This window comes from Adiantum capillus-veneris, chromosome 8, assembly GCF_014529385.1.
Source record: "Adiantum capillus-veneris isolate H3 chromosome 8, ASM1452938v2, whole genome shotgun sequence".
Classification (NCBI taxonomy): domain Eukaryota; kingdom Viridiplantae; phylum Streptophyta; class Polypodiopsida; order Polypodiales; family Pteridaceae; genus Adiantum; species Adiantum capillus-veneris.
In genome coordinates this window covers 155,865,356-155,891,472 of record NC_140938.1, presented here as the reverse complement: position 1 = coordinate 155,891,472, position 26,117 = coordinate 155,865,356, and the positions used below count along the sequence as shown (strand labels likewise).

The 26,117-nt window shown below is 49.5% G+C and overlaps 3 non-coding genes and 4 pseudogenes across 3 annotated transcripts; all 7 read left to right on the top strand.

Annotated features, from left to right (window-relative positions):
• Positions 1-45: 45 nt before the first annotated feature.
• LOC147453221 (5.8S ribosomal RNA) lies at positions 46-198 on the top strand. Its single transcript, XR_015189037.1, has one exon. It is a non-coding gene; the product is annotated as a 5.8S ribosomal RNA (ribosomal RNA).
• A 362-nt stretch (positions 199-560) lies between these two features.
• Positions 561-3,954, top strand: LOC147453220 (25S ribosomal RNA). The gene has a single exon (XR_015189035.1). It is a non-coding gene; the product is annotated as a 25S ribosomal RNA (ribosomal RNA).
• Positions 3,955-4,869: 915 nt separating this feature from the next.
• On the top strand, positions 4,870-4,987 carry LOC147453219 (5S ribosomal RNA; annotated as a pseudogene).
• A 3,353-nt stretch (positions 4,988-8,340) lies between these two features.
• On the top strand, positions 8,341-9,260 carry LOC147453218 (18S ribosomal RNA; annotated as a pseudogene; the record flags this gene model as incomplete).
• A 362-nt stretch (positions 9,261-9,622) lies between these two features.
• On the top strand, positions 9,623-9,775 carry LOC147453217 (5.8S ribosomal RNA). Its single transcript, XR_015189036.1, has one exon. It is a non-coding gene; the product is annotated as a 5.8S ribosomal RNA (ribosomal RNA).
• Positions 9,776-10,123: 348 nt separating this feature from the next.
• On the top strand, positions 10,124-11,537 carry LOC147453216 (25S ribosomal RNA; annotated as a pseudogene).
• Positions 11,538-25,580: 14,043 nt separating this feature from the next.
• On the top strand, positions 25,581-25,700 carry LOC147453215 (5S ribosomal RNA; annotated as a pseudogene).
• The last annotated feature ends 417 nt before the right edge of the window (positions 25,701-26,117 follow it).

Genomic DNA, 26,117 nt, shown 5'->3' with positions numbered 1-26,117 from the left:
ACTGAGGTGGATCCCTCCGGGGGCCGTGAATCACGTAAAGAAAACGACTCTCAGCAACAAATATCTTGGCTCTTGAAACGATGAAGAACGTAGTGAAATGCGATACGTAGTGTGAATTGCAGAATTCCGCGAATCATCGAGTCTTTGAACACAACTTGCTCCGGCGGCTCGTCCAAGGGCATGTCTGCCTGAGCCTCCACACGACCCCCACGCCAACACCTCCCCCCCATCCCGCTCCCGGGATGGCGGGGGTGTGCCGTGGAGATGGCCGTCTGAGCGCGCCTCCCCCGATGCGTCACCCCCCTCGTGGGGGCGACCGTCGAGGGACGAGCAAACGTGGCCGTGGTCTGCTGAAATGCATCGATGGCACCGTGCGACCAACCCCGCCGCAACGGTGGTTACGCTCCCCGAGTACGAGGTACGCCCTCCGCGGGGATAGGCTTCTGCTTTCGGGGCGTGGCCGATGCCGCTATGTCGAGAAACGGCTCCGTGGCCGAGGAGCAGAGGGGAGGGTACGAGCGCCCGTCCCCTCTCCTACCAAGGCCCGAAAATGAATGCACGGACCTGAGATCAGGCAAGGCTACCGGCTAAGTTTAGGCATATCACTAAGCGGAGGAAAAGAAACTAACCGGGATTTCCCTAGTAGCAGCGAGCGAACCCAAAAGAGCCCAGCTTGAGAATCGTGCGGCCCCGTCGTGTGAATTGTACTCTAGAGAGGCCTCCTCTGCAACAGACCAGGCCCAAGTCCCCTGGAAAGGGGCGTCAAAGAGGGTGAGATCCCCGTCTAACTTGGACCCTGGCTCCATGAGGCGCCGTCGACGAGTCGGGCTGTTTGGGAATGCAGCCCTAAGTGGGTGGTAGATTCCATCCAAGTCTAAGTACGGGCAAGAGCCCGATAGCGAACAGTTACCGTGAGTGCTTGAAATTTCTAGGAGGGAAGCGAATGGAGGCCACAGGTGCGCCCCAGTCGGATGCGGAACGGCGAGAGCTAGTCTGCCGCTCGACGCGGGGTGCTGATCAACGTGGGCTGGTGCCGATGGAAAAGAGTGGGCTTTCGTCGGCCCGCCGATGTGGGCGCACCGATCGAGGAACGAAGCGCGTTCCACTTGTGGCGGGCTTTATGCATCTACGCGCTCAAGACGCTAGCGCTCTGGGCTTTCCATCCGACCCGTCTTGAAACACAGACCAAGGAGTCTAACATGTACGCGAGCCGGTGGGTGGCAAACCCACGGAGGCGCAAGTAACCTGACAGGTGGGATCCCCCTCGGGGGTGCACCATCGACCGACCCTGATCTTCTGTGAAAGGTTTGAGTGGGAGTGTATCTGCTGGGACCCAAAAGATGGTGAACTATGCCTGAGGAGGGCGAAGCCAGAGGAAACTTTGGTTGAGGCTCGTAGCGATACTGACGTGCAAATCATTCGTCAAACTTGGGTATCGGGGCAAAAGACTAATCGAACCATCTAGTAGCTGGTTCCCTCCGAAGTTTCCCTCAGGATAGCTGGAGCTCTTTGTAGTTTTATAAGGTAAAACAAATGATTAGAGGCATCGGGGGTGAAACACCATCGACCTATTCTCAAACTTTAAATAGGTAAGCTGCCAGGGTTGCTCTGTTGAACCCCGGTGCAGAATGCGAGCTCCAAGTGTTCCATGTTTGGTAAGCAGAATTGGCGATGCAAAATGAACTGAAAGAAGGGTTACGGTGTCGAACTACGCGCTAACCTATATCCCACAAAGGGTGTTGATTGATTAAGACAGCGGGACGGTGGTTATGGAAGTCGAAATCCGCTAAGGAGTGTGTAACAACTCACCTGTTGAATCAACTAGCCCCGAAAATGGATGGCGCTGAAGCGCACGACCTATACCCGGCCATTGAGGCGAGTGCGAGGCCCCGATAAGTAGGAGGGCGTGGGGGTTGTGGCGCAGCTCCGGGCGTGAGCCCGAGTGAAATGTCCCGCAGTGCAGATCTTGGTGGTAGTAGCAAATATTCAAATGAGAACTTTGAAGACCGAAGTGGAGAAAGGTTCCCTGTGAACAGCAAATGGACATAGGTTAGTCGATCCTAAGAGATGTGACAGTCATGTGTCAAGGGTGCAATGCGCACCGTTCATCAGCAGGGAATTGGGCTAATATTCCCGAATCGGGACGTGGCTGTGGACGGCAACGTGACCAAATCCGGAGACGCCGGTGGGGGCCCTGAGAAGAGTTCTCTTTTCTTTTTAACATCCCACCCACCCTGAAATCGGATAACCCGGAGATAGGGTCCAGCGGCTAGTAAAGCACCGCACGTCTTGCAGTGTCCAGTGTGCCCCCGACGGCCCGTGAAAATCTCGATGGGAAAATGCCGATCACGCCCGGTCGTACTCATAACCGCATCGGGTCTCCAAGGTGAACAGCCTCTGGTCAATAGAACAATGCAGGTAAGGGAGGTCGGCAAAAGGGATCCGTAACTTCGGTAAAAGGATTGGCTCAGAGGGCCGGGTCTAGGGGTCTGCGGTCCGACACCGGAGGCTGTCGGCGGTCTACGCGAGCTGCCCCAACGGCAAGGGCGGGCCTCCGCGTGCCCACGGACCGAAGGCCGCAGAACGTCGCCCCTGGCACGGCGGCCCTCCCTAGGCGGTGAACAGCCGTCTGAAAACTGGTACAGACAAGAGGAATCCCACTGTTTAATTAAAACAAAGCATTGCGATGGTCCCCACGGATGTTAAGGCAATGTGATTTTTGCCCAGTGCTATGAATGTCAAAGTGAAGAGATTCAACCAAGCGCGGGTAAACGGCGGGAGTAATTATGACTCTCTTAAGGTAGCCAAATGCCTCGTCATCTAATTAGTGGCGCGCATGAATGGATTAACGAGATTCCCATTGTCCCTATCTACTATCTAGAGAAATCACAGCCAAGGAAACGGGCTTGGAAAAATCAGCGGGGAAAGAAGACCCTGTTGAGCTTGACTCTAGTCCAACTTTGTGAAATGACTTCAGAGGTGTAGAATAAGTGGGAGCCTTTGGTGCAAGTGAAATACCACTACTTTTAATGTTATTTTACTTGCTCCGTGAGGTGGAGGCGGGGCTCTACCCCTGCTTCTGGTCTTAAGGCGTGCTCGCGTGCCGATCCAGGCGAAAGACATTGTTAGGTGGGGAGTTTGGCTACGGCGGCACATCTGTTAAAAGATAACACATGTGTCCTAAGATGAGCTCAACGAGAACAAAAATCTCATGTGGAACAAAAGGGTAAAATCTCATTTGATTTTGATTTTCAGTACGAATACACATTGTGAAAGCATGGCCTATTGATCCTTTAGTCTTTCAGAATCTGAAGCTAGAGGTGTCAGAAAAGTTACCACAGGGATAACTGGCTTGTGGCAGCCAAGCGTTCATAGCGACGTTGCTTTTTGATCCTTCGATGTCGGCTCTTCCTATCATTGCGAAGTAGAATTTGCCAAGTTTTGGATTGTTTACCAATGTGCGTTGGGTTTAGACCGTCGTGAGACAGGTTAGTTTTACCCTACTGATGAGCGGGGCCGCAATAGTAATTCAACTTATTATGATAGGAACAGTTGATTCACATAATTGGTCATTGTGCTTGGTTGAAAAGCCAGTGGCGCGAAGCTACCATGTGTAGGATTATGACTTAACGCCTCTAAGTCAGAATCCATGCTAGAAGCAGATTATGACTGAACGCCTCTAAGTCAGAATCCATGCTAGAAGCGGCGCTCTCTACCTCCCCGATTGTTACCCGACTTATAGTAGGGGTGCATGTGCGTCCCCAAGAGCATGTGTCGAGAGCCTCCCCCGAGGTGGTGAAAGCGCTACCTTGGGGGCCTTGAATGGAAACTCCAGAGGATTAGCGAGATGAATCCTTTGCAGACGACATAAATATGTGGCCTGGTATTGTAAGTGGCAGAGTAGCCTTGCTGCTACGATCCACTGAGATTCAGCCCGCCGCTGCACCGATTTGTCCCCTCTCCACATTGCACCATGGGGTTCAGCCTTTCCCTTGGCCTATGTGAATTTGGCTAAATCCCCCGCCCGGACGGGCTTAGGATGTACCGACCTATCATCGTGCCGAGGTGTTCCCTCTCCACGTTGCACCATGTGGTTCAACCTTGCCGATGATGGGAGAAACAAAGATCACGTCCGAAGAGTTAGGGTATGCTATGCTGTTTGGCAGCTTCTGGCTCCGATCCAAATTAAGGTTAGAGGACTTTGTCTTATATTGCTACGAAAACCAGAACTCTCCGCCCCTTCTCTTCCAACACACATACAAACATGAATTTAGATAACACGGCGTCAATCATCCCGTCACGGTAGCGTCGGCGACCGTGTTGTCAACTTCCTGCTCCATGGGCCCATCCGCCCTATGCGTCCTATTGCCACACCCATCCACATCCCATTGGCCCCGGTCCACATAATCGGCCTCTTTGTCGTATCGCGTCCAACGGAGACTGGTCGGGTCACAAAGTCCTCAGAGGGCAGACACCCGGCCCGTCGGCCTAGTCCGAAGCAAAAGACCTGTGCCCTCGCGTTTCGTAGCCGATTTAGGCCGGTTGATGCACACAACATGAAACGGCTAGACCCGTCGCGGTGTCGTTTTAAAAATCGTGTCGTTGTCTCTGTGCTTCACACATGCGCCGGTCCCCATCGGCGCGCCTGGCTCTTCGTTCCTTTAGCCGTCCCATTGTCAGAACCGCATGTGGCCCGTCGGTCCCTTTCCGGTCGCACCTACCGGCGTAAACCGTGTCGAGTCACGATGTCGTCGGCCCTGTCTCCACATCCGGACGATGCCGGTCGATCGCGACACACACACACACACACACACACACACAAAGACATGTACATACAAAATTATAAGTATGGCTTGAGCTCAATAAATGTGGTGCAGTCATACCAGCGCTAATACACCAGATCCCATCAAAACTCGTAGTTAGGCGCGCTTGGGCCAGAACAGTACTTGGATGGGTGACCTCCCGGGAAGTCCTGGTGCTGCACCGTTTCCTGGTTCCCGGGAAACACCCCCCCCCCCCCCCGTGATCGAGCCTGCAAATACACCGGATCCGATGAGAACTCTACAGTTAAGGGTGCTTGGGCCAGAATAGTACCCGGATGGCTTACCTCCCGAGAAGTCCTCTTATTACACGCATCCTTTTTCCATGTTGCGTTTGGTCCAAAAGACCCCCCCCCCCCGGGAAACACCGTCGGCCCCATCGTTGCTATTGGCTCCGTCAAGCATCCGTCGGCCCACTCTATCCCATCAATGTGTCCCGAGCACAACGTTGACCCCATCGATGCTGTCAGCCACGTCAAGGTGGAATCGTCGGTGGCTCCTTCATCACACCAGTCGGTCCACACCATGTCGCCAGCTCGTTCGTACACACCGTCGGCCCTGTCGAGTATCCGTCGGCACGTGCCCTCTCGTCAACTCGTCTCGAGCACACCTTCGGTCCCGTCCGTGCTACCGGGGCCTCAAGCACCCGTCGGCACGTGCCGTCCATATCAACGCGTCCCGAGCACACCATCGGCCCCGTCGATGCTACCGGCTCCGTTCAGCACCCGTCGTCCCGTTCCGTGCCGTCAACGCGTCCATGCACCCGTCAGCCCACGCCGTCCCATCAACGCGTCTCGAGCACACCGTCGGTCCCATCCACGCTACCGGGGCCTCAAGCACCCATCGGCACGTACCGTCCCGTCAACGCGTCCCGAGCACAACGTTGGCCCCGTCGGTGGTGCTGCGGGCTCTATTAAGCACCCATCGCCCCTTTCCGTCCCATCAACGCGTCAATGCGCCCGTTGGCCCACGCCGTCCCATCAACGCATCCTGAGCACACCGTCGACCCCGTCCGCGCTACCGGGGCCTCAAGCACCCGTCAGCCCACGACGTCTCGTCAACGCGTCCCGAGCACACCATCTGCCCCGCCGGTGCTACCGGGGAATCAAGCACCCGTCGGCACGTGCCGTCCCGTCAACGCGTCCCGAGCACACTATCGGCCCCGTCGGTGCTTCCGGCTCTGTTAAGCACCCGTCGCCCCTTTCCGTCCCGTCAACGCGTTGATGCACCCGTCAGCCCGCGTCGTCCTATCAACGTGTCCAGAGCACACCGTCGACCCCACCCGCGCTACCGGGGGCTCAAGCACCCGTCAGCCAGCGCCGTCCCATCAACGCGTCCCGAGCACACCGTCGACCCCGTCCGTGCTACCGGGGGCTCAAGCACCCATCAGCACGTGCCGTCCCGTCAGCGTGTCCCAAGCACACCATCGACCCCGTCGGTGCTACCGGCTCCGTTAAGCACCCGTCGCCCCGTTCTGTCCCGTCAATGCGTCCATGCACAACGTGGACCCCGTCGACGCTACCGGTCAAGTCACAGTGGAGGCGCCGGTGGCTCCTTCACCATACCTGTCGGCCCGCGCCGTTTTGTCAACGCGTCCATGCACCTCGTCGACGCTACTGGCCATGTCACGGTGGAGTCATTGGTGGCTCCTTCACCGCACTCGCCGCCCCGCGCCGTCCCGTCAACGCGTCCATGCACACCTTCCGCCCCGTCGGTGCTACCGGTCACGTGACAGTGGAGTCGTCGGTGGTTCCTTCACCACACCTGTCGGCCCGCGACCATGCATACCGTAGGGCACGTTGACATCCACATTGCCGTCTCGGTGCACGGGTCCCTCGCCGATGCGCCCATCACCCTGTCGGCCCGTGCCATCCCGTGAACACGTCCTTCGCACACCCGTTGGCCCCGTCGGTGCTCCCATATACAACCGTCGATGCTACCAGCCACTTCACAATGGAGTCGTTGGTGGTTCCTTCACTAGACCCATCGGCCCGCGACCATGTACACCGTAGGCCACGTCGACGTCCACTCTGCCGTCCCAACGGACGTCAACCACTGTTCACACCTGCTCGTCGCCCCTTCGGCCTGCACCATCCCGTGAACGCGTCCCTCGCACACCCGTCGGCCCCGTCGACGCTCCCATCCACACCCGTGGGCCCGCGCCGTCCCGTCAGCGCGTCCAACCCTAAACCGGCGACCTACTTGAGCCACGTCGGCCCGGCTGTGGTGTCGGTACTTCAATGCTACATCGCGCACCGTTGGCCCGTCGAGGCCCGTCGATCGTCGTCGTGGAATCGGGCCGCACCGTCAACCGTTGGCCTCTCCTTCTTGGCAAGCCTTCCCCCAGCAAGGGTGTTTCCCCCCGTTTGCCCGTCCGTGGGGTTGAAACGCGACGTGTGGTTTCACGGGACCGCGGGGTTCATGGACGCCATGGGGTTTTTCTGGGACCGCCCGGCTTATGCCCGGCCGTGGGGTTGAGCGCCTTGGACCATGGGGTTCACGGTTGGGATTTTTATCCGGGTTGCCATGGTGCTTGTGGGGTTTGCCGGCCCGCACCCAATTTTCGCAACTATAAGGGTAGTGGTGCTCGGCTGAGATGGGAACGAGGCGGACGACGGAGTGAGGGACGGGTGTGGTGAGGCAATGAGCTCTCCGCACCCCTCTTGTGATGTTGGGATACAATCCCCCCCTCGGGGAGTGCCAAGGCTACCTTTTGCCGACGGGCTTGGCTACGTTCGGGCCGTTTTCGGGTCTTGCAGGGCTCAACGCGCTCGCGGGTTTCCGACAGGGCTTGGTAGGTGATGAGTGACAGCGGACCGTGTCCGGGGCCAGGGCACCGATGATGGTGAGCTCCCGCACGGGCCGCGGTGTGATCACGGAACGTGGCGGGCATTTTCCCCGCCACGAGCTACGTGCGGCTTGTATCGATATGGAATGTCCCAAACCGGTGTGCCTAGACATGAGACAGGGCGCAGCCAAGCCGACGGGCTTTGTTCCCGGCCGGTGCGGTGCGTTTTCCCTCGACAGGAAGGCGCTCAGTGTGAGCCTACGGCGTCGCTTCGGCGACGGCCGCCGTCCCTTGCCCCGGTCGGACCCCGGGATGTTGCCGGGGGGCGGAGCCGCGTCCACGAGAAGGCGAGCCGGCCTTCGATTGTCAGGTGCCCAGGACCTTGTCCCCCCCATAGTTCTATTTGGCCTCAAGGCGTATGTGTCGAGCGGCGTGCTTCCGTGCGGTGGCTTTGCCCGGTGTTGGACGGCCGGGCGTTCGTGGGGGACTCCATGTGGCGGCACCTACTTTGCCGTGGCCTCGGCAGCAACCCTCTCTAGGGGTTGGCGGGCATGTGCCGCCGCACAATGGCCCGCCCTGCCGGCGTCCGGCTCTCCTACATTGGGGTGGGTTTCAGCCGTGCCGTCGTGTGCGACCTTGACGTGGCCCCCGCCGGTCAATTCCCCCATTTCCCCTCCCGGGTCTAGGGTTATACCCGGCGCTATCGTGCCGACGGAGGTGCCCCCGCATCCAAACCGCCGAGTAGTCATATGCTTGTCTCAAAGATTAAGCCATGCATGTGTAAGTAATAAACTCTTTTGTATTGTGAAACTGCAAATGGCTCATTAAATCAGTTATAGTTTCTTTGATGGTACCTTGCTACTCGGATAACCGTAGTAATTCCAGAGATAATATGTGCACCAAATCCCGACTTCTAGAAGGGACGCATTTATTAGATAAAAGGCCGATGCGGGCTTGCGCGGTAATGCGATGAATCATGATAACTCAACGAATCGAACGGCCTTGGCGCCGGCGATGCTTCATTCAAATTTCTGCCAACACGGGGAAACTTACCAGGTCCAGACATAGTAAGGATTGACAGATTGAGAGCTCTTTCTTGATTCTATGGGTGGTGGTGCATGGACGTTCTTACTTGGTGGAGTGACTTGTCTGGTTAATTCCGTTAACGAACGAGACCTCAGCCTGCTAACTAGTCACACGAAGGATCCTCTTCGTGGCCAACTTCTTAGAGGGACTAGGCCGTCTAGGCCATGGAAGTTTGAGGCAATAACATGTCTGTGATACCCTTAGATGTTCTCGGCCGCACGCGCACTACATTGATGAATTCAACGAGTTTACCACCTGGGCGGATAGGCCCGGATAATCTTTTGAAATTTCATGGTGATGATGGGAATAGATCATTGCAATTATTGATCTTTAACGAGGAATTCCTAGTACGCGCGAGTCATCAGCTCCCGTTGACTACGTCCCTTCCCTTTGTAAACACCGCCCGTCGCTCCTACCGATTGAATGGTCCAGTGATGTTTTCGGATTGCGGCGACGCTGGCGGTTCTCCGTTGGCAACGTTGTGACAAGTTCATTAAGCCTTATCATTTAGAGGAAGGAGAATTCGTAACAAGATTTCCGTAGGTGAACCTGCAGAAGGATCATTGACACACATCCCATCAGAACGACGCAAATCATGACGTACACGAGGGGCCGCGCCTGGAGGCGCGGCCGCCCTTGCCTTGCCCTCGTGCCGGAGCCGGGACACAGTGGGCGAGGCGCCGGGGCCGGGGCCGTCCGTCGGCCGCATGGCGGGGCTTCGGGTAGGGACGCTTTTCCTTCGCCCCGCTGCGCAAGCGGCCCCCCTCCTCCGTGCCACGAGGCACGAGGCCGCTCGATCAACCTTTCTACCCCTCCACCTCCCCGCATCGCGGGGGAGAAGGGGGGGCCGCGGGGCGATGCACACAGCTGAAAGAAATCTTGGACTGAGGTGGCTCCCTCCGAGGGCCGCGAATCACATAAAGCAAACGACTCTCAGCAACAGATATCTTGGCTCTTGCAACGATGAAGAACGCAGCGAAATGCGATACGTAGTGTGATTTGCAGAATTTCGGGAATCATCGAGTCTTTGAACGCAACTTGCACCCACGGCTCATCCAAGGCCATGTCTTCCTGTGTGTCCACACGACCCCCAAGCCGACACCTCCCCCCCATGCCGCTCCGGGATGGCTGGGTGTGTGACGGAGATGGCCATCCGAGCGTGCCTCCCCTGACGCGTCGCCCCCCCTCGTGGGGGAGACGGCCGAGAGCTGAGCACGAGGCCGCAATCAGGTGAAATGCATCGATGGCACCGTGCGACGACCCCCGCCGCAAGGGTGGTTACGCTCCCTACTTGCGAGGTACGCCCTCCGCGGGGATCGGCTTCTGTGGCCAGTGCCCCTATGTCGAGAAAGGGCTACGTGGCCGAGGAGCGGGGGGGAGGGGATGAGCATCTGTCCCCTCTCCCGCTGAGGCCTGAAAACGAATGCACGGACCTCAGATCAGGCTAGGATACCCGCTGCGTTTAAGCATATCACTAAGCGGAGGAAAAGAAACTAACCAAGATTTCCCTAGTAGCGGCGAGCAAACCGGAAAGAGCCCATCTTGAGAATCGTGCAGCCACACCGTGCGAATTGTAGTCTGGAGAGGCGTCCTCTGTGACGGACGAGGCCCAAGTCCCCTGGAAAGGGGCGTTAGAGAGGGTGAGAGCCCGGTCGAGCTTGGACCATGTCGCTCCACGAGGCTCCATCGACGAGTTGGGCTGTTTGGGAATGGAGCCCTAAGTGGGTGGTAGATTCCATCCAAGGCTAAATACGAGCAAGAGACCGATAGTGAACAAGTATCGCAAGTGCTTGAAATTGCTGAGAGGGAAGTGAATGGATGCCACGGGTGCGCCCCGGTCGGATGCAGAACGGCGAGAGCTGGTCCACCGCTCGACACGGGGCGCTCGTCAGTGTGGGTTGGTGCGGCGGGACAAGAGCGGGCTTTGGTCGGCCCGTCGATGCCGTCGCTCCGATCAAGGAACAAAGTGCGCGCTACTCGTGGTGGGCTTTACGCACCTGTGCGCTCGAGATGCTGGCGCTCTGGGCTTTCCATCCGACCCGTCTTGAAACACGGACCAAGGAGGGTAACATGTATGCGAGCTAGTAGGTTGCAAACCCACGGCGGTGCAAGTAACCTGACAGGTGGGATCCCCCTCGACGGTGCACTATCGACCGACCGTCATCTTCTATGAAAGGTTTGAGTGGCAGCATACCTGCTCGGACCCGAAAGATGGTGAACTATGCCTAAGCAAGGCAAAGCCAGAGGAAACTCTGGTGCAAGCTCGTAGCGATACTGACGTGCAAATTGTTAGTCAGACTTGGGTATAGGGGCGAAAGACTAATCGAACCATCTAGTAGTTGGTTCCCTCTGAAGTTTCCCTCAGGATAGCTGGAGCTCTTCGCAGTTTTATCAGGTAACGCGAATGATTAGAGGCAACGGGGTGAAACACCCTCGACCTATTCTCAAAATTTAGATAGGTAAGTGGTAGGGGTTGCTCTGTTCAACCCCGATGCGGAATGCGAGCTCCAAGTGGGCCATTTTTGGTAAGCAGAACTGGCGATGCAGGATGAACTGAAAGCCAGGTTACGGTGCAGAGCTACGCGCTAACCTATATCTCACAAAGGGTGTTGATTGATTAAGACAGCAGGACGTTGGTCATGGAAGTCGAAATCCGCTAAGGAGTGTGTAACAACTCACCAGCCGAATCAACTAGCCCCGAAAATGGATGGCGCTGAAGCGCGCGACCTATACCCAGCCATCAGGGCGAGTGCGAGGCACCGATGAGTAGGAGGGCGTGGGTGCAGATGCTGATACGGAGTCGGTATATGATGCCGATGCCGATGATGATACAAGCTCGATTTGCTGGGATACAAGCAGGGATAATAGTACCGATGAGTATACATCCTATGACGAAGAGATGGAATCTGATGAACCTGAACTGGTAAAGGTTAAGCTGCCCTCTTATATGTTTGATGATATGGTGATAGCACATGTGCAAGAAGAGCAGGGAACAAAGCAAGCCAAGATGCTTGATGAAAGCCAAAAGGTGCAGTCTAGACCTACCGATGATGGAATGTAGGTGAAGGTGGTGTGTGGTCCCTGCTAATGGCAGTGCTGATGAAAGTAGCGGTCGAATGTGCCATGGTGGTGCAAGAGGTGCAGGATTTTTCCAAGAGTGATAAATCGGTCGTGTCTATGGAGAAAATGGAGATGGATGCGGTAGAGAACGAGTTTCTCTCGTCCATAGAGGAGCATGATGCAGCGGTAGAAGAGGTGCTTAAAGAACAGGTAATCAAAGCTGAAAAGCAAGAGGTGCTGGTCAACCTTGAAGGGCCGGTTGACAAGGAAGGGCTTGATGAAGCTCAAATTGAGTGTGTGGCCAAAGAGGAGGTTGTGATGCCAAAGACGAAGGAGATTCCGATGCAGCAGACATGTCCAATGGTGGAGAAAGGAGAATCTCAAGCATTGGCTTTGCTTCCAGTGAAGGTATGTGAATTATGGTTGATGAAAAAGATGGTAGGTACAGCTCTATGGAGGCTAGTTCAGTAGGTACAGGGGTATACGCTCAAGGCCTCCACCTTATTTGGTTGGAAGGGAGGGTCAGACATGTGTTGTAGCTTGGTGCCAGGTACATGTTTTGTTGATGATAGTATGTTTGATGTTGCTTGGTATGGAGTAGACAGGTTGCAGAGGAATGCATGGAGTGTGGAAGGTAGGCTATGGGCATCCTACACGCATGGTGGTCTACGTGCTTGGGTAGGGCACTATTGGAGGCAGTTACAGATGGGTGAAAGTGAACAGAGCCAGGTGTTTGCTCCAGGTGGAAGCTATGTGATGCAGGGGGTGGGGCAACCCACTTGAAGGTTTGGCAATAGGGTGCAATAAAACAATGTACATATGGTTTTTTTAGTTTTCTCATAGTGTGTGCCAGGTTTTGCAGTTTATAATGCAATAAAGATTTCATGTGGTTGAGCATAAATGTTCAACAGGGGGGTGGGCAATGATGGTGCAGCTAAGTGTCCCGACTCTGGAAGGTGGCATGGGCAGGTATGTATAGGAAAACAGAAGCATGGCAAAGGGATGATGCAGCTAGGAAGGTCTTGGGATGACAGGTAGCAGCGGAAGTGTATGCATGATGCAGCTTATAGGCCAAGAAAGGCTCCATAAGGGGCTAATTGGGGTAGCAACTGGAGGAGATATGAAGTGCAGCCTTTGGGTCCAAGAATGAAGAGCTTGAAGTGCTGAAGGAGCAGGTCCAGAAGGCTCATCAAACCGAGCTACGGAGCCCAAGTTATTGAAGGTTGAAGCTTTGGTGGTTTGCAGATTTTTTCCGGACAGGGGAGCTGGGGACAGGTGGTCCAAGTGGAACTTGAGGTATAGATGTGTAGAGCTCGATTCATGGAGCCTACTCGTCTTTTCGGATTACGGATCGGAGCCCTGGTTTGCAAGATATGGCCAGCCGAAGTTTTCCCAGGGCTCGGGTCTGAGCCCACTTGGCCGCATTGGAGAATGTGCCATCTGCCATCTTTTGAGCCTTGACGAAGTACTAGAGCAGGGTGTGCATCATACGGAGCTAGCAAGGAGTGACTGCATGCCAAAAATAGTCCAGAACAAGAAGTGATGGAAGTCGGAATATTGGGTGTCTTTGTCAAAGCAGGTTGGAGATTATTTTTTCACTTTTCGAGAGCCTTGGTTCGAGGGTGCCGATGAATCAAAATGCAGAGACGGAGAGTGTGCTTGGAGCCGGTAAAGTGGAATTCCAGTTGGTGGTTGCGGCTTGGCAGTAGGAGATGGGAGCAGTATAGGAGTGCCAGGCAAAGGCAGGCTGCAAAGTTTTTTGGTTAAAAAAACAATGGGGTTTTGCTTATCTTCAAGGGCTTGAGGCTTAAGGCATGCGGAGCTGCCACGTGTCTGAGGGTAAAACCCACATGCGCAAGTGGAAGCAGCTTGGCCGAGGTATATTGGCAGGGCCGTGGGCTCCTCATTAGCATCCAGGGTAGGTGAGGGGAGCTTCCCTTGAGCGTGGCTATGGGGGGTATGCGGAGGGCGCTGCATGGCATGTCCGGCGGCGATTTTCGGCGGCAGAGCCGGCAAGGCGGGGTGGTGGCGCCCGCGTTGTGGTTGAGGTCGATGATGACGTGGCAGGTAGTAGGGGTAGTGCTTGCGCCCACAAGGGGCCAAATATTTTGAGGAGAAGGGTTGTAACCCCCCCCCCCCCCCCCCCCCCCCCAATAGCGACATCGCTATAGCCTCGACGGGGAGGGGTCCCGTTGCAAAGGAGGTGCCGGCAAGGGAAATTGAAGAGCAAGGCTAAGGGCACTCAAAGGCCAAGAGAAGGGAAGTCCGACCGACCAAAAAATGGAAGGGATAAGGACCAAAAGGTTTCCAAAAATAAAATATGCCAAGTGTTGGCAATGCAAACAAATGCTAAAAAGAACTCCAAATGAAGTGCACGACATGGAAGATCACCCCATTTTTCTTTTTTGGGACTCGTAGGCACACCTCTATAAAAGGAGGTTTATGTTCGTTTTTGAGGGTCTTTTTGTACCAGGGTCTTTCGACCAGTTGGATTTTTTGCCTGTGTGTGTGATCCACTGAGATTCAGCTCGCCGCCACACCGATTTGTCCCCTCTCCACATTGCACCATGGGGTTCATCCTTTCCCTTGGCCTATATGAATTTGGCTAGGTCCCCCCCCGGGCGGGCTTAGAATGTACCGACCTATCATCGTGCCGAGGTGTTCCCTCTCCATGTTGCACCATGTGGTTCAACCTTGCCGATGATGGGAGAAACGAAGATCATGTCCGAAGAGTTAGGGCGTGCTATGCCGTTTGGCAGCTTCTGTATCCGATCTGAATTAAGGTTAGAGGACTTTGTCTCATACTGCAACAAAAACTAAAAATCTCCGCCCCTTCTCTTCCAACACACATACAAACATGAAATTAGATAACACGGTGAGGGCGAGCTTTTTGAAATGGGGCCTCTAAACCCAATCCAATGGGCCTACCCTCACAAAATGTTCGTAAAGAGGTACGCACACTACTTGGGGCACCACCTTCTTTTGGGAGTAGACAAGGAAACCAATCAAAATAACACTTGCACTCACCCACTCAAGCAACACACTTTGAAAACCCCCTTACTCTATATACACTTTGGACACTTGAACACCATCAACGATTATGCAACCCAATGTCGTGCATCAAAATGAAATATGCACTTTCTGGAATAGCATTCACCTTCTCCCCATAAGAATACCCATAATACATCCAAACTCTTCCTCTCTCAAGCACTCATCAAAAAAATCATGCGCACAAGACTTGCCTCTCAAACACACAAGAGAATCACTTACATCAAACTAACACACTTTGCATAGAGAGCTCATCTCCATCTATGCAATGCCGTGACACAAATAAAATCACCATGAGAGGTAGCCACATGCATATGTAATCAAGAAAAAGAGAGTTGGAGTGAGAAATTTCTTTATACCAATTGAATAAGTGTGGAGAAACAAACCAATGGTAAATTGAGATAGAACACTTACTTGATTTCTCGCATACCTTTTAAGGGGAGGACAGACGCTGGCTAACCATCAAGAATTGCGACACTTGAAACTTTTGAAGATGATTTCATGATCATTAACATAACCATGAGAGAGATCATGATGTATTTACAAGTTATTGAGGTGCTACAAATTATTTATTGGGTTGATGGAGTAAGAGATGGTAGAATGGAAAGAGTGGAGAATAGAGTTGCACTTCCTCCAAAGAGGAGGGTTAGGAGGGAGGATGTGAAAGAGGGAGAGTTGGTGTTTTCTCTAATATTGATCAAGAAACAACATGAAGTTGAAAATATAGGTGTGTGTTCTTGAGTCTCTCCAAGGGGGGCTATTTATAGTTGTGTAGGAGTGAGATTATGCTACACTTAATTAGAGTAAGTGATTAGACCTAATTAAGTGTCCTTTGACCACTCATTGAATTTTGGACATAAAAGGGACTATTTATTCACCAAAAATATCATTTTAGACTTTGAAGGCTCCATAGGGATGCATAATGTAGGTGGGCCCCACCATGAGGCCCTACGGGTGGCTCCTGCGGGGTATCTCAACTTGTCTGTCTTGGCATTTAGAAAGCATCTTTAGGTTGGTCCCATCACATGCAAGTGACCTTGAACACTCATTGATCTTCTAGAAGATGAGTAGGGGAAAAATAAGATCTCACCCTCTTGATTTACTTGATTTACAGTTCCCTTTTGCGAATCTGACAGATTTACACTATTTTGACCATAACTTTTTACCTGTAGCTCAGAATGACATGCTTCAAAAGGAAAAATTGACCTTCTCAACATGTTTGATATGAATTTGGACTATTCTTCATGCCCATGCACCAAGGAATTCGGTTTGGAAGGTCCACACTAGGCTAGGGAACCTTTTGATTCCAAGTCTTCTTGTATGGGCCCTTTGCTTGTATGCATCCAACGAGAATCATGCTTTTTCAAAAGGCTATGATGCTTAAACAAATAGAGGAGGGCCCAATATTATTTGCTTGTGAAAAGAATATACAATTGGAGTCTTTTTGAAAGGAGAGAAACTATATGTATATTCTTAAGAGATATTGGGCCACCTATGTAGGGGGCATAGAAGACTTGTAGAGAGGGACCATAATCTTTGGTAAAGACAAGTGGAGAGTTGATTTCCATGGGAATTTATCTATATGGGGTGGAAGATGGATATATTATTTTTCTACTACTAATTCACAAGAGGTAAGAAAGTTTGGGGGTATATAGTTGGTTATTGTATGCTTATTCTATTTACAAAGCAAAAAAGAAAAGTTTGGGAGTATATAGTTGGTTATTGTATGCTTATTCTATTTACAAAGCAAAAAAGAAAAGGGTGGTAATATAAATATATGACTAAGGTGACATTTTTGGGAAGAGTATAATGTATGTGTCGCCACAAAGGTTAAACGAAGAGGGGAAATTTACTCTAGATAACATAATAGCGTAGAAAAATATATACACATATGAGGAAGAGGACGTTGAGTAGGCTGACAAATGTTGCAAAAAGATGGTTACCATTTTATGCCACTCATATTAGCCCTCCCCCAAGCCTAGAGATATTCATATCTTTAGGAGGACGGTGTTGCTTCTTTTTCTTCTTTTTTTTTCTCTTTTTTTTGTCATTTTTTCTTTTCCACTTTTTTTTTTTCAATAGGAGGAGTGTCATGCACTCTTTTACTCCATTAGACCTGCTTTTCATTACCTCAATCCCATAAATCGGAGATGGGAGGGTTGCCTTGGGTATGTTCAGATTCCAAGGCTGGTTCTTCTTTGCACGTCAAAGCTTTAAAAATAGGTGGAGCATTTGCCAAGCCGAAGGGAGCCATGTCAATTTGGAGCTTAGACGATGTAGGCAGATGACTGCCTATCAACGGATTGATACGTTGAAAGTAGGGCTTTAATCTCCATCCATTGACTCTGGTCTTGTGGAGTTTTCCTGATAAATCTGCTAATCTGTAACTACCAATCCCAAACTTTGTTTTTATCATGAAAGGTCCCTCCCATCTTTGCAAAAACTTTTTGTCAAGTCGAGTATCAAGTCGGTTATCATAGCGAAGAACCAACATACCTTCCTTCCATCCTTTCCCCTTGAGCTTCTTGTTGATTTTATCCCTTTGGCTTGTGGCTTTGGTGATGTAGTGATCAATGGACTCTTCTCTATCTAGCTCAAGTCGTTGGAGATCTAAGATCCTTTCATGTAGAACCTCTTTTGGTTTTTTTGCCACTCTTGCAAGAACGCGCAAGCTTGAGAGCTCTACCTCAATGGGGAGAAGTGCTTCCTGTCCATAAACTAGATGAAAAGGGGTCAATTGGGTAGATACCTTGAAAGATGTCCTATACGCCCAAAGAGAAGCCGTCAAATGGCGATCCCAATCATTAGGCCAATCCACAACCTGCTTAAAAATGATCTTACATATCATTCCATTCACTTTTTCCACCAATCCATTGCATTGAGGATAGTAGGGTGTGGAATGCAGGTGTTTCACTTTTAACCTCCTCAAGAGATCATTCAGAAGGTCAGCCCTAAAACCCGGGCCTCGATCTGATAAGATTTCTAGGGGTGTTCCAAACCTACTACAAATATGATCAAAAATAAACTTTGATACCTCTTCAGCTGTGATTCGGGTTGTGCTTGTTGCTTCTGCCCATCGTGTCATGTAGTCAACACCCATGATGATGAAAACCTTCCCTGTAGAAGTACGAGGTAGGGGACCTATTGCATCCACACCCCACTTTTCAAAAGGGCCATAAGATATTATTGGGACTCGAGGCTCATATGTTAGTCATCTATCCCCAGCAATTTGGCATGGCTTACATGCCTTACACCAATATTGGACATCACGATGTAAGCTCGGCCAAATAAACCCTGCTTGTAAAATCTTCCTACTTGTAATATCTTGAGAAAAGTGACCACCACAGACATCATCATGACATGAAAGAAGAATTTTCTCTATCTCTTGCACACCTGGTACTCTCCTCAAGACCAAATCTTTCCCTTTGTGATATAAATCATCCCCGATCAACTGGTAAGGTGTGGCCTTCTTAACTAGTCTATGTCTTTGCACCTTGTCTAAGTGTTTGGGACACTCACCTGCTTGTAGAATGAAGATAATTTCTTTTAGCTCCTCTTGACCTTGATATTTGGGTTCATATAGTTTCACACCTCCTATGCCCATTTGAAGCTTTTCATTTGCGAGTAAGTCTACTTCCTTGTTATGAGTTCTCACAATGTGTTGTACCTGTGTTGCTTTAAAATCCTTTATCAAAGCTCTTACACTACTAAGCCAATCAAACAATGTACAATTCTTGCACCTCCAAGTCCCTTGGATTTTCCTGACCACTAGCAAAGAATCACCTTTTATAATAAGTCTTTGTATGCCTAATTCTTTGCATTCTTCTAACCCAAGGGTTAGAGCAACATACTCAGCCTCATTGTTAGAGTGAACACTGGGTAGAGTGATACCTTTTCTAACCATTACCTCCTTTTGTGGGTTCAAAATGATGATTTCCCCTGCTGCTTTGTCTTGTTGGCATTGATAAGCTTCGTCAAAGAATAAAGTATGGGCATTATCAATCTCCTTTACTTTGAACTGTTTTGAGCCTTCCTCTCTTTGTAGTCGTGATCCTTCCCTTTCTCTCACTTTGTAGGTGAGAATGTCTGCAAGTCCTGCTCTTGTGCTATCTTCTACAAGGAAAGTGTATTCAAATTCTTGGAGTTCACGCACCCACTTTGCTATTCTAGATGAGAGGCTCATGTGTTGTACTACATATGGTAGATTGTGCTCCAAGGTGAGAAAAACAAATGGCACAGGGAGAAGATACGATCGAAACTTCCTTACCACAAACAAGATTGCAAAGACCACTTTCTCCATTTCAGTGTATCCCTTCTCGGCCAGAGTCATCACCTTGCTTGCAAAATAGATCGGCCTCATGTATGATGTTTTAGGATCTTTTTGTATCAAAACAACACCAATTGCTTCGAAACCTACACTTGGAGTGACATAGTAGGTCTCCTTTGGATCTGGTGGCATTAGGATTGGGAGAGAACTAAGAATGCCCTTCACTTCCTCAAAACATTTTGCATGTTCCCTCCCCTATTCAAATGCATATTGGCTTGCCAACCTATGCAAAGGGGCGATGGCTTCTGCTAGGAGATGGATGAAGCGAGACATGTACCTCACTTTGTGGTTGAAGGTCATTAGCTCCTTAGTTGTTGTTGGTGGAGATAATGACAAAAGGGCCTCTACTTTAGAGGGATCCACTTGAATTCCTTGTGAAGAACCCACATGGCCTAGCAAAACCACCTGAGATTCACCGATATGACACTTCTCTAGGTTGAGTTGTCCCCCAAATTGATGGAGCCTCTTAAGCCCCTCTTCAACCTTTTGGCAATGAAGTGATCTACAACTATAAATACAGAAATGATCCATAAAGACTCTTATAGATTTTCCAAAGAATGGCTGAAATACAAATATTGTGAATCTCATGAAGGTGCTAGGAGAATTGGTGAGCCCAAAAGGCATTACTCTGAATGCAAAACATCCCCAAGGTGTGATGAAGGTGGTTTTTGGTTAGTCTTCTTCTGCTATTCTAATTTGAAAATATCCTGAATACCCATCACACACCGTGTAGCATTCGTGACCTGCTACTTCATTCAAAATTTCATCTTGGAAAGGGAGAGGGAAGTGGTAAGGAAGCATTGAGGGGTTTGTAATTCACGCAGACCCTCCACTTACCATTCTTCTTGGGAGTGACTACAATAGGTGATACCCATTCGGAGTTGGATACTGGATAGATGAAGCCAGCCTTCAAGAGTCGATTCACTTCCTGTAGGAGAGCCTTTTGTTGCACAGATCCTAGTTGCCTTAACTTTTGAGCCACGGGTTTGGTCCCTGGTTTCAATTCAATTCGATGCTCTATTACATCTACACCTCTTATTTGTGATTATTTAGTGATAAACAAATTGGGATACCTCCTTAACATATTGATGTAGGACCTCTTCTCCTCACAACTAAGATCTTTTGCAAGCATCTTCTCAAATCCTTCTTCAAGGTGGTGGCATCTTTCATCCCCTCGTGTGCGATTGTCTGTTGGCTTTTCTTCTACTGGAACATCTTGAGTGTTGGCGTTGAATACAATTTCCATTACCTCCAAAGAAGACTCCTCTTCACTGGTTGATGCACTGGTTAATGCTTCCTCATCACTTGAGTAAGGACTCTCCTCCTCGCTCTCTTCATCTGCCGTGGTTTCATAGTTGATATCTAGATGCTTTCCGTCTCGCCAATCATACACCACCGGTTGAACCTTCTTAAGAATCAAACGACCACTTCCCCATTTTTGATCTACATTCACAGCAATGAGCCAAGGCCTCCCTAGGATGATGGGATAGCCCTCCCCCTTAGCTGGCATGACATACATATCCACTCGTGCATCTATGTTACATACAGAGACTTTTACATTTTCAATGATCCCCAAACACTTCACACTTGAGTTGTTGGCTAGCCTAGCTTGACAATTAGAGGACTTTGTAATTTCAAGCCCTAACCTGTTCATTGATTTTTCCGTGATCACACACATTTGAGCTCCACCATCAACATATACATTAGACACCTTTTTACCCCTTATGTAAGCATCCACAATGGGTTCCACATCTTTTTGTAGCTTTGAGGCCACAACCTTAATGGAAATATTTGCTTTCTTTTTTGGAATTCTTGTACTTACCAACTTTGGCCATTGCCTTCTTACTTTGGCTGATCGGTGTAGAAGTTGAGGCCATGAAATGTTTGGCTTTTGGGTTTGTAAATCCTCCAGGATGTTGTAGGTCTCTAGCTCCTTTCCCAATGGGAATTCGTTGATACCAATTTCCCTTCGCCTTGATCTTTTCTTCCTCCTACTTTCAGCTTCTTCCATCTTTGACTTCTTCTTCTTGTCCCTTCTGGCTGAATTTGTTCCTTCACTTCTCATGTCTTCGTCCTTATCATGTGCTCTTGTGCGTTTTTCTGTTGGCATAACATCAAAGTTTAGAGTATGCTCCTCTATTACCTCTTCTAGCTTGATGATGTTGACTCCTCTTTCCTCCTCCTCATGTGGGATGGGAGGTATATTTGCTGGTGGTGGTGGTCGACGAAGGATTTGTGGGCCTTGAGCTTGTTCTTGCTGCACAGTGAGAGGAGGCGGTCTGGGGGGATATATGTCTCCCGGAAGTCACCTTGGATGTGGACAATTGTACATGCCATGGCCCATTTCATTGCAATTCCAACATCGCAACTCTTGAGCTTGTCTTCGTTGATTGCGATTCCCTTCTCTTGGTTGTCGTTGTTGAGGTAGGCCTTGTACTAGATTCAGAGTGAGGTTCTCAAGCTGTTGAGTTAGCCTTTGTAAAACCTCTTTGTTGAGAGTTATCTCCTATTTGTGAAGATTGTGCAAGAGGGGCCCTAATTGGTGCTTCCATGGTTTGTGAAGACTCCCTCTCACTCACTTCATTCAAACCCCTTGCTCTATGTGCTTGGAAGTGTAGTTTTCTAAACTTGATGATGGCTACCTCACATGCTTCTTTGAAGGTGGATGGGAATTTTAGCTTTACTTTAGCCTTTAAAAGTGGATACAAGCCAACCATGAATCTCTCTTTTTCTAGAAAGTTAGGTGCACCACCATGATTTTCTAATGTAGCCTCCCACCTACCCCATAGATTGACAAAGGTTGCTTCATAAGAGGGATAGTCTTCAAGTGATACCTGCTTATGTACAATAAGACATTTCCATAGTCCTTCAAAAGTATCACCTTGGCCGAACTTGGAGAGGAATCTTGCTCGCAGTCTCTCCCAATTGGACTTGATTTGGGGTTGCAAGGTTTCATACCATGCTTTAGCTTCTTCTTTTAGAACCAATGGGAAGGCTCGTAGCTTTACTTCCTCTTCATCTCTCCCGGATATGAGATGTGCCATCTCCAAGTTGTCAAGAAACTCTTGCGCATCTTCCCCGCTTCTTGCACAGAACGTGGGAAAAGAACTTGACATTTTGTTTAGACTTTTTGAAATCTCTTTTTTTTAAAGAAACTTTTCTCTTACGGGCCACACAAGATTATTGACACTATAAATCTGATTACATTAAAATGAAGATGTACACATCCATTGTTAATTCGTACTTTATCATAGGTAGAATAAATGGATTAATTGAAGCATTGATTTCATTGAGGCGAGTGGATCCAAATATCCTCCTTATGATAGATTGAAACCTAAACTTAGCTGCAATGATTATATGAATGGATTGCCGAGCAATAGGCCAAAAGGTTCATTGTTTTGATCGTGATTCATGTGCTACTCCTCGTTGTTGGTTTGAAGACCTCGTTCCTTCATATTGCCTTTGAGCACCCCTTCACCACTCCTTGTTCCTGCCTTCAAAACAAAATGAAAACGTGAACATCAAGAGAAGTTTCATAATTGATGATTGGAAGTATAATTGGATTAGGTGATGTCAGTATTTCTCTAAGTCTTTCTGCACCAAACATAAAAAAAATGCGTTGCTGGAAAAAGACTTTTCTATCTATGTGAACATTTACTCTAATGTGTTGTGCAAAATGAAATGGATAGATAGGAACTCCATTGTTCATCACTAAAAAATTTGAAGGTAACTTGGAAATATGTTCCTTAGTGGGGGCACCACTTTATGAGGGCGAGCTTTTTGAAATGGGGCCTCTAAACCCAAACCAATGGGCCTACCCTCACAAAATGTTCGTAAAGAGGTACGCACACTACTTGGGGCACCACCTTCTTTTGGGAGTGGAGAAGGAAACCAATCAAAATAACACTTGCACTCACCCACTTAAGCAACACACTTTGAAAACCCCCTTACTCTATATACACTTTGGACACTTGAACACCATCAACGGTTATGCAACCCAATGCCGTGCATCAAAATGAAATATGCAATTTGTGGAATAGCATTCACCTTCTCCCCATAAGAATACCCATAATACATCCAAACTCTTCCTCTCTCAAGCACTCATCAAAAAAATCATGCGCACAAGACTTGCCTCTCAAACACACAAGAGAATCACTTACATCAAACTAACACACTTTGCATAGAGAGCTCATCTCCATCTATGCAATGCCGTGACACAAATAAAATCACCATGAGAGGTAGCCACATGCATATGTAATGAAGCAAAAGAGAGTTGGAGTGAGAAATTTCTTTAGACCAATTGAATAAGTGTGGAGAAACAAACCAATGGTAAATTGAGAATAGAACACTTACTTGATTTCTCGCACACCTTTTAAGGGGAGGACAGATGCTGGCTAACCATCACGAATTGCGACACTTGAAACTTTTGAAGATGATTTCATGATCATTAACATAACCATGAGAGAGATCATGATGTATTTACAAGTTATTGAGGTGCTACAAATTATTTATTGGGTTGATGGAGTAAGAGAATGTAGAATGGAAAGAGTGGAGAATAGAGTTGCACTTCCTCCAAAGAGGAGGGTTAGGAGGGAGGATGTGAAAGAGGGAGAGTTGGGGTTTTCTCTACTATTGATCAAGAAACAACATGAAGTTGAAAATATAGGTGTGTGTCCTTGAGTCTCTCCAAGGGGGGCTATTTATAGTTGTGTAGGAGTAGGATTTGCTATACTTAATTAGAGTAAGTGATTAGACCTAATTAAGTGTCCTTTGACCACTCATTGAATTTTGGACATAAAAGGGACTATTTATTCACCAAAAATATCATTTTAGACAGTGAAGGCTCCATAGGGGTGCATAATGTAGGTGGGCCCCACCATGAGGCCCTACGGGTGGCTCCTGCGGGGTATCTCAACTTGTCTGTCTTGGCATTTAGAAAGCATCTTTAGGTTGGTCCCATCACATGCAAGTGACTTTGAACACTCATTGCTCTTCTAGAAGATGAGTAGGGGAAAAATAAGATCTCACCCTCTTGATTTACTTGATTTAAAGTTCCCTTTTGCTGCGAATCTGACAGATTTACACTATTTTGACCATAACTTTTTACCTGTAGCTCGGAATGACATGCTTCAAAAGGAAAAATTGACCTTCTCAACATGTTTGATATGAATTTGGACTATTTTTCACGCCCATGCACCAAGGAATTTGGTTTGGAAGGTCCACACTAGGCTAGGAAACCTTTTGCTTCCAAGTCTTCTTATATGGGCCCTTTGCTTGTATGCATCCAAGGGGAATCATGCTTTTTCAAAAGGCTATGATACTTAAACAAATAGAGGAGGACCCAATATTATTTTCTTGTGAAAAGAATATACAATTGGAGTCTTTTTGAAAGGAGAGAAACTATATGTATATTCTTAAGAGATATTGGGCCACCTATGTAGGGGGCATAGAAGACTTGTAGAGAGGGACCATAATCTTTGGTAAAGACAAGTGGAGAGTTGATTTCCATGGGAATTTATCTATATGGGGTGGAAGATGGATATATTATTTTTCTACTACTAATTCACAAGAGGTAAGAAAGTTTGGAGGTATATAGTTGGTTATTGTATGCTTATTCTATTTACAAAGCAAAAAAGAAAAGGGTGGTAATATAAATATATGACTAAGGTGACATTTTTTGGAAGAGTATAATGTATGTGTCGCCGCAAAGGTTAAACGAAGGGGGGGAATTTACTCTAGATAACTTAGTAACGTAGAAAAATATATACACATATGAGGAAGAGGACGTTGAGTAGGCTGACAAATGTTGCAAAAAGATGGAGTAGGCTGACAAATGTTGCAAAAAGATGGTTACCATTTTATGCCACTCAATGGCGTCAATCGTCCCGTCACGATATCGTCGGCGGTCGCGTTGTTAGCTTCGTGCTCCATGGGCCCGTCCGCCCTATGCGTCCCATCGCCACACCCGTTCACATCCCATTGGCCCCGGTCCATGTAATCGGCCTCTTTGTCGTATCGCGTCCGGCGGAGCCTGGTCGGGTCACGAAGCCGTCAGAGGGCAGACACCCGGCCCTTCGGCCCACCCTGAAGCAAAATACCTGTGCCGTCGCGTTGCGTAGCCGGTTTAGTCCCGTCGATGCACCCGACATCAAAGGGCAAGCCCCGTCGTGGTGTCGTTGCAAAAATCGAGTCGTTGTCTCCGTGCTTCACACATGCGCTGGTCTCCATCGGCGCGCCTGGCTCTTCATTCCTCTCGTCCTCCCGTTGTCAGAACCGCACATGGCCCGTCGGTCCCTTTGCGATCGCATCTACCGGCGTAAACCGTGTCGAGTCACAATGTTGTCATCGGCCCTGTCTCCACATCCGGATGATGCCGGTCGGTCGCGACACACACACACAAAGACATGTACATACAAACGTATAAGCATTTGTGGCTTGAGCTCAATAAATGTGGTGCGGTCATACCAGCGCTAATACACCGGATCCCATCAGAACTCCACAGTTAAGCGCGCTTTGGGCCAGAACAGTATTGGGATGGGTAACCTCTCGGGAAGTCCTGGTGCTGCACCATTCCTTTTGCCATGTTGCATTTGGCCCAAAAGAACCCCCCCCCCCCCCGATCGGGCTGCCAATACACGCAAGTACTGGATTAGCTAGTGGCTAATTCCCCGCAGGTACATGTGAATTTGGAGAGATTTCATGTGAGAAATCTCGTTCGATTCAAAGCGCAAGTAGCCCCACATGTGCGGGAGCTCGAGGACTTGCTACAGATGTGACAAGCACGCAAAACGGAGCCAAAAACAGGGAATTACACCATGCTGTGTATTTTTGTAGGTTTAGGGTTTCGGCTCTAAACAGTCCCTAATACCCCAACGAGGTTCGAGGACGTGAGAGGACCTCCGTAGAGGTGATCTGGCACATTTTTGGGGCAAAAAACTGAGAAATCAACCTGCTGCAGATTCTCGCCAGGTTTTGCAAAGTGTCCGTA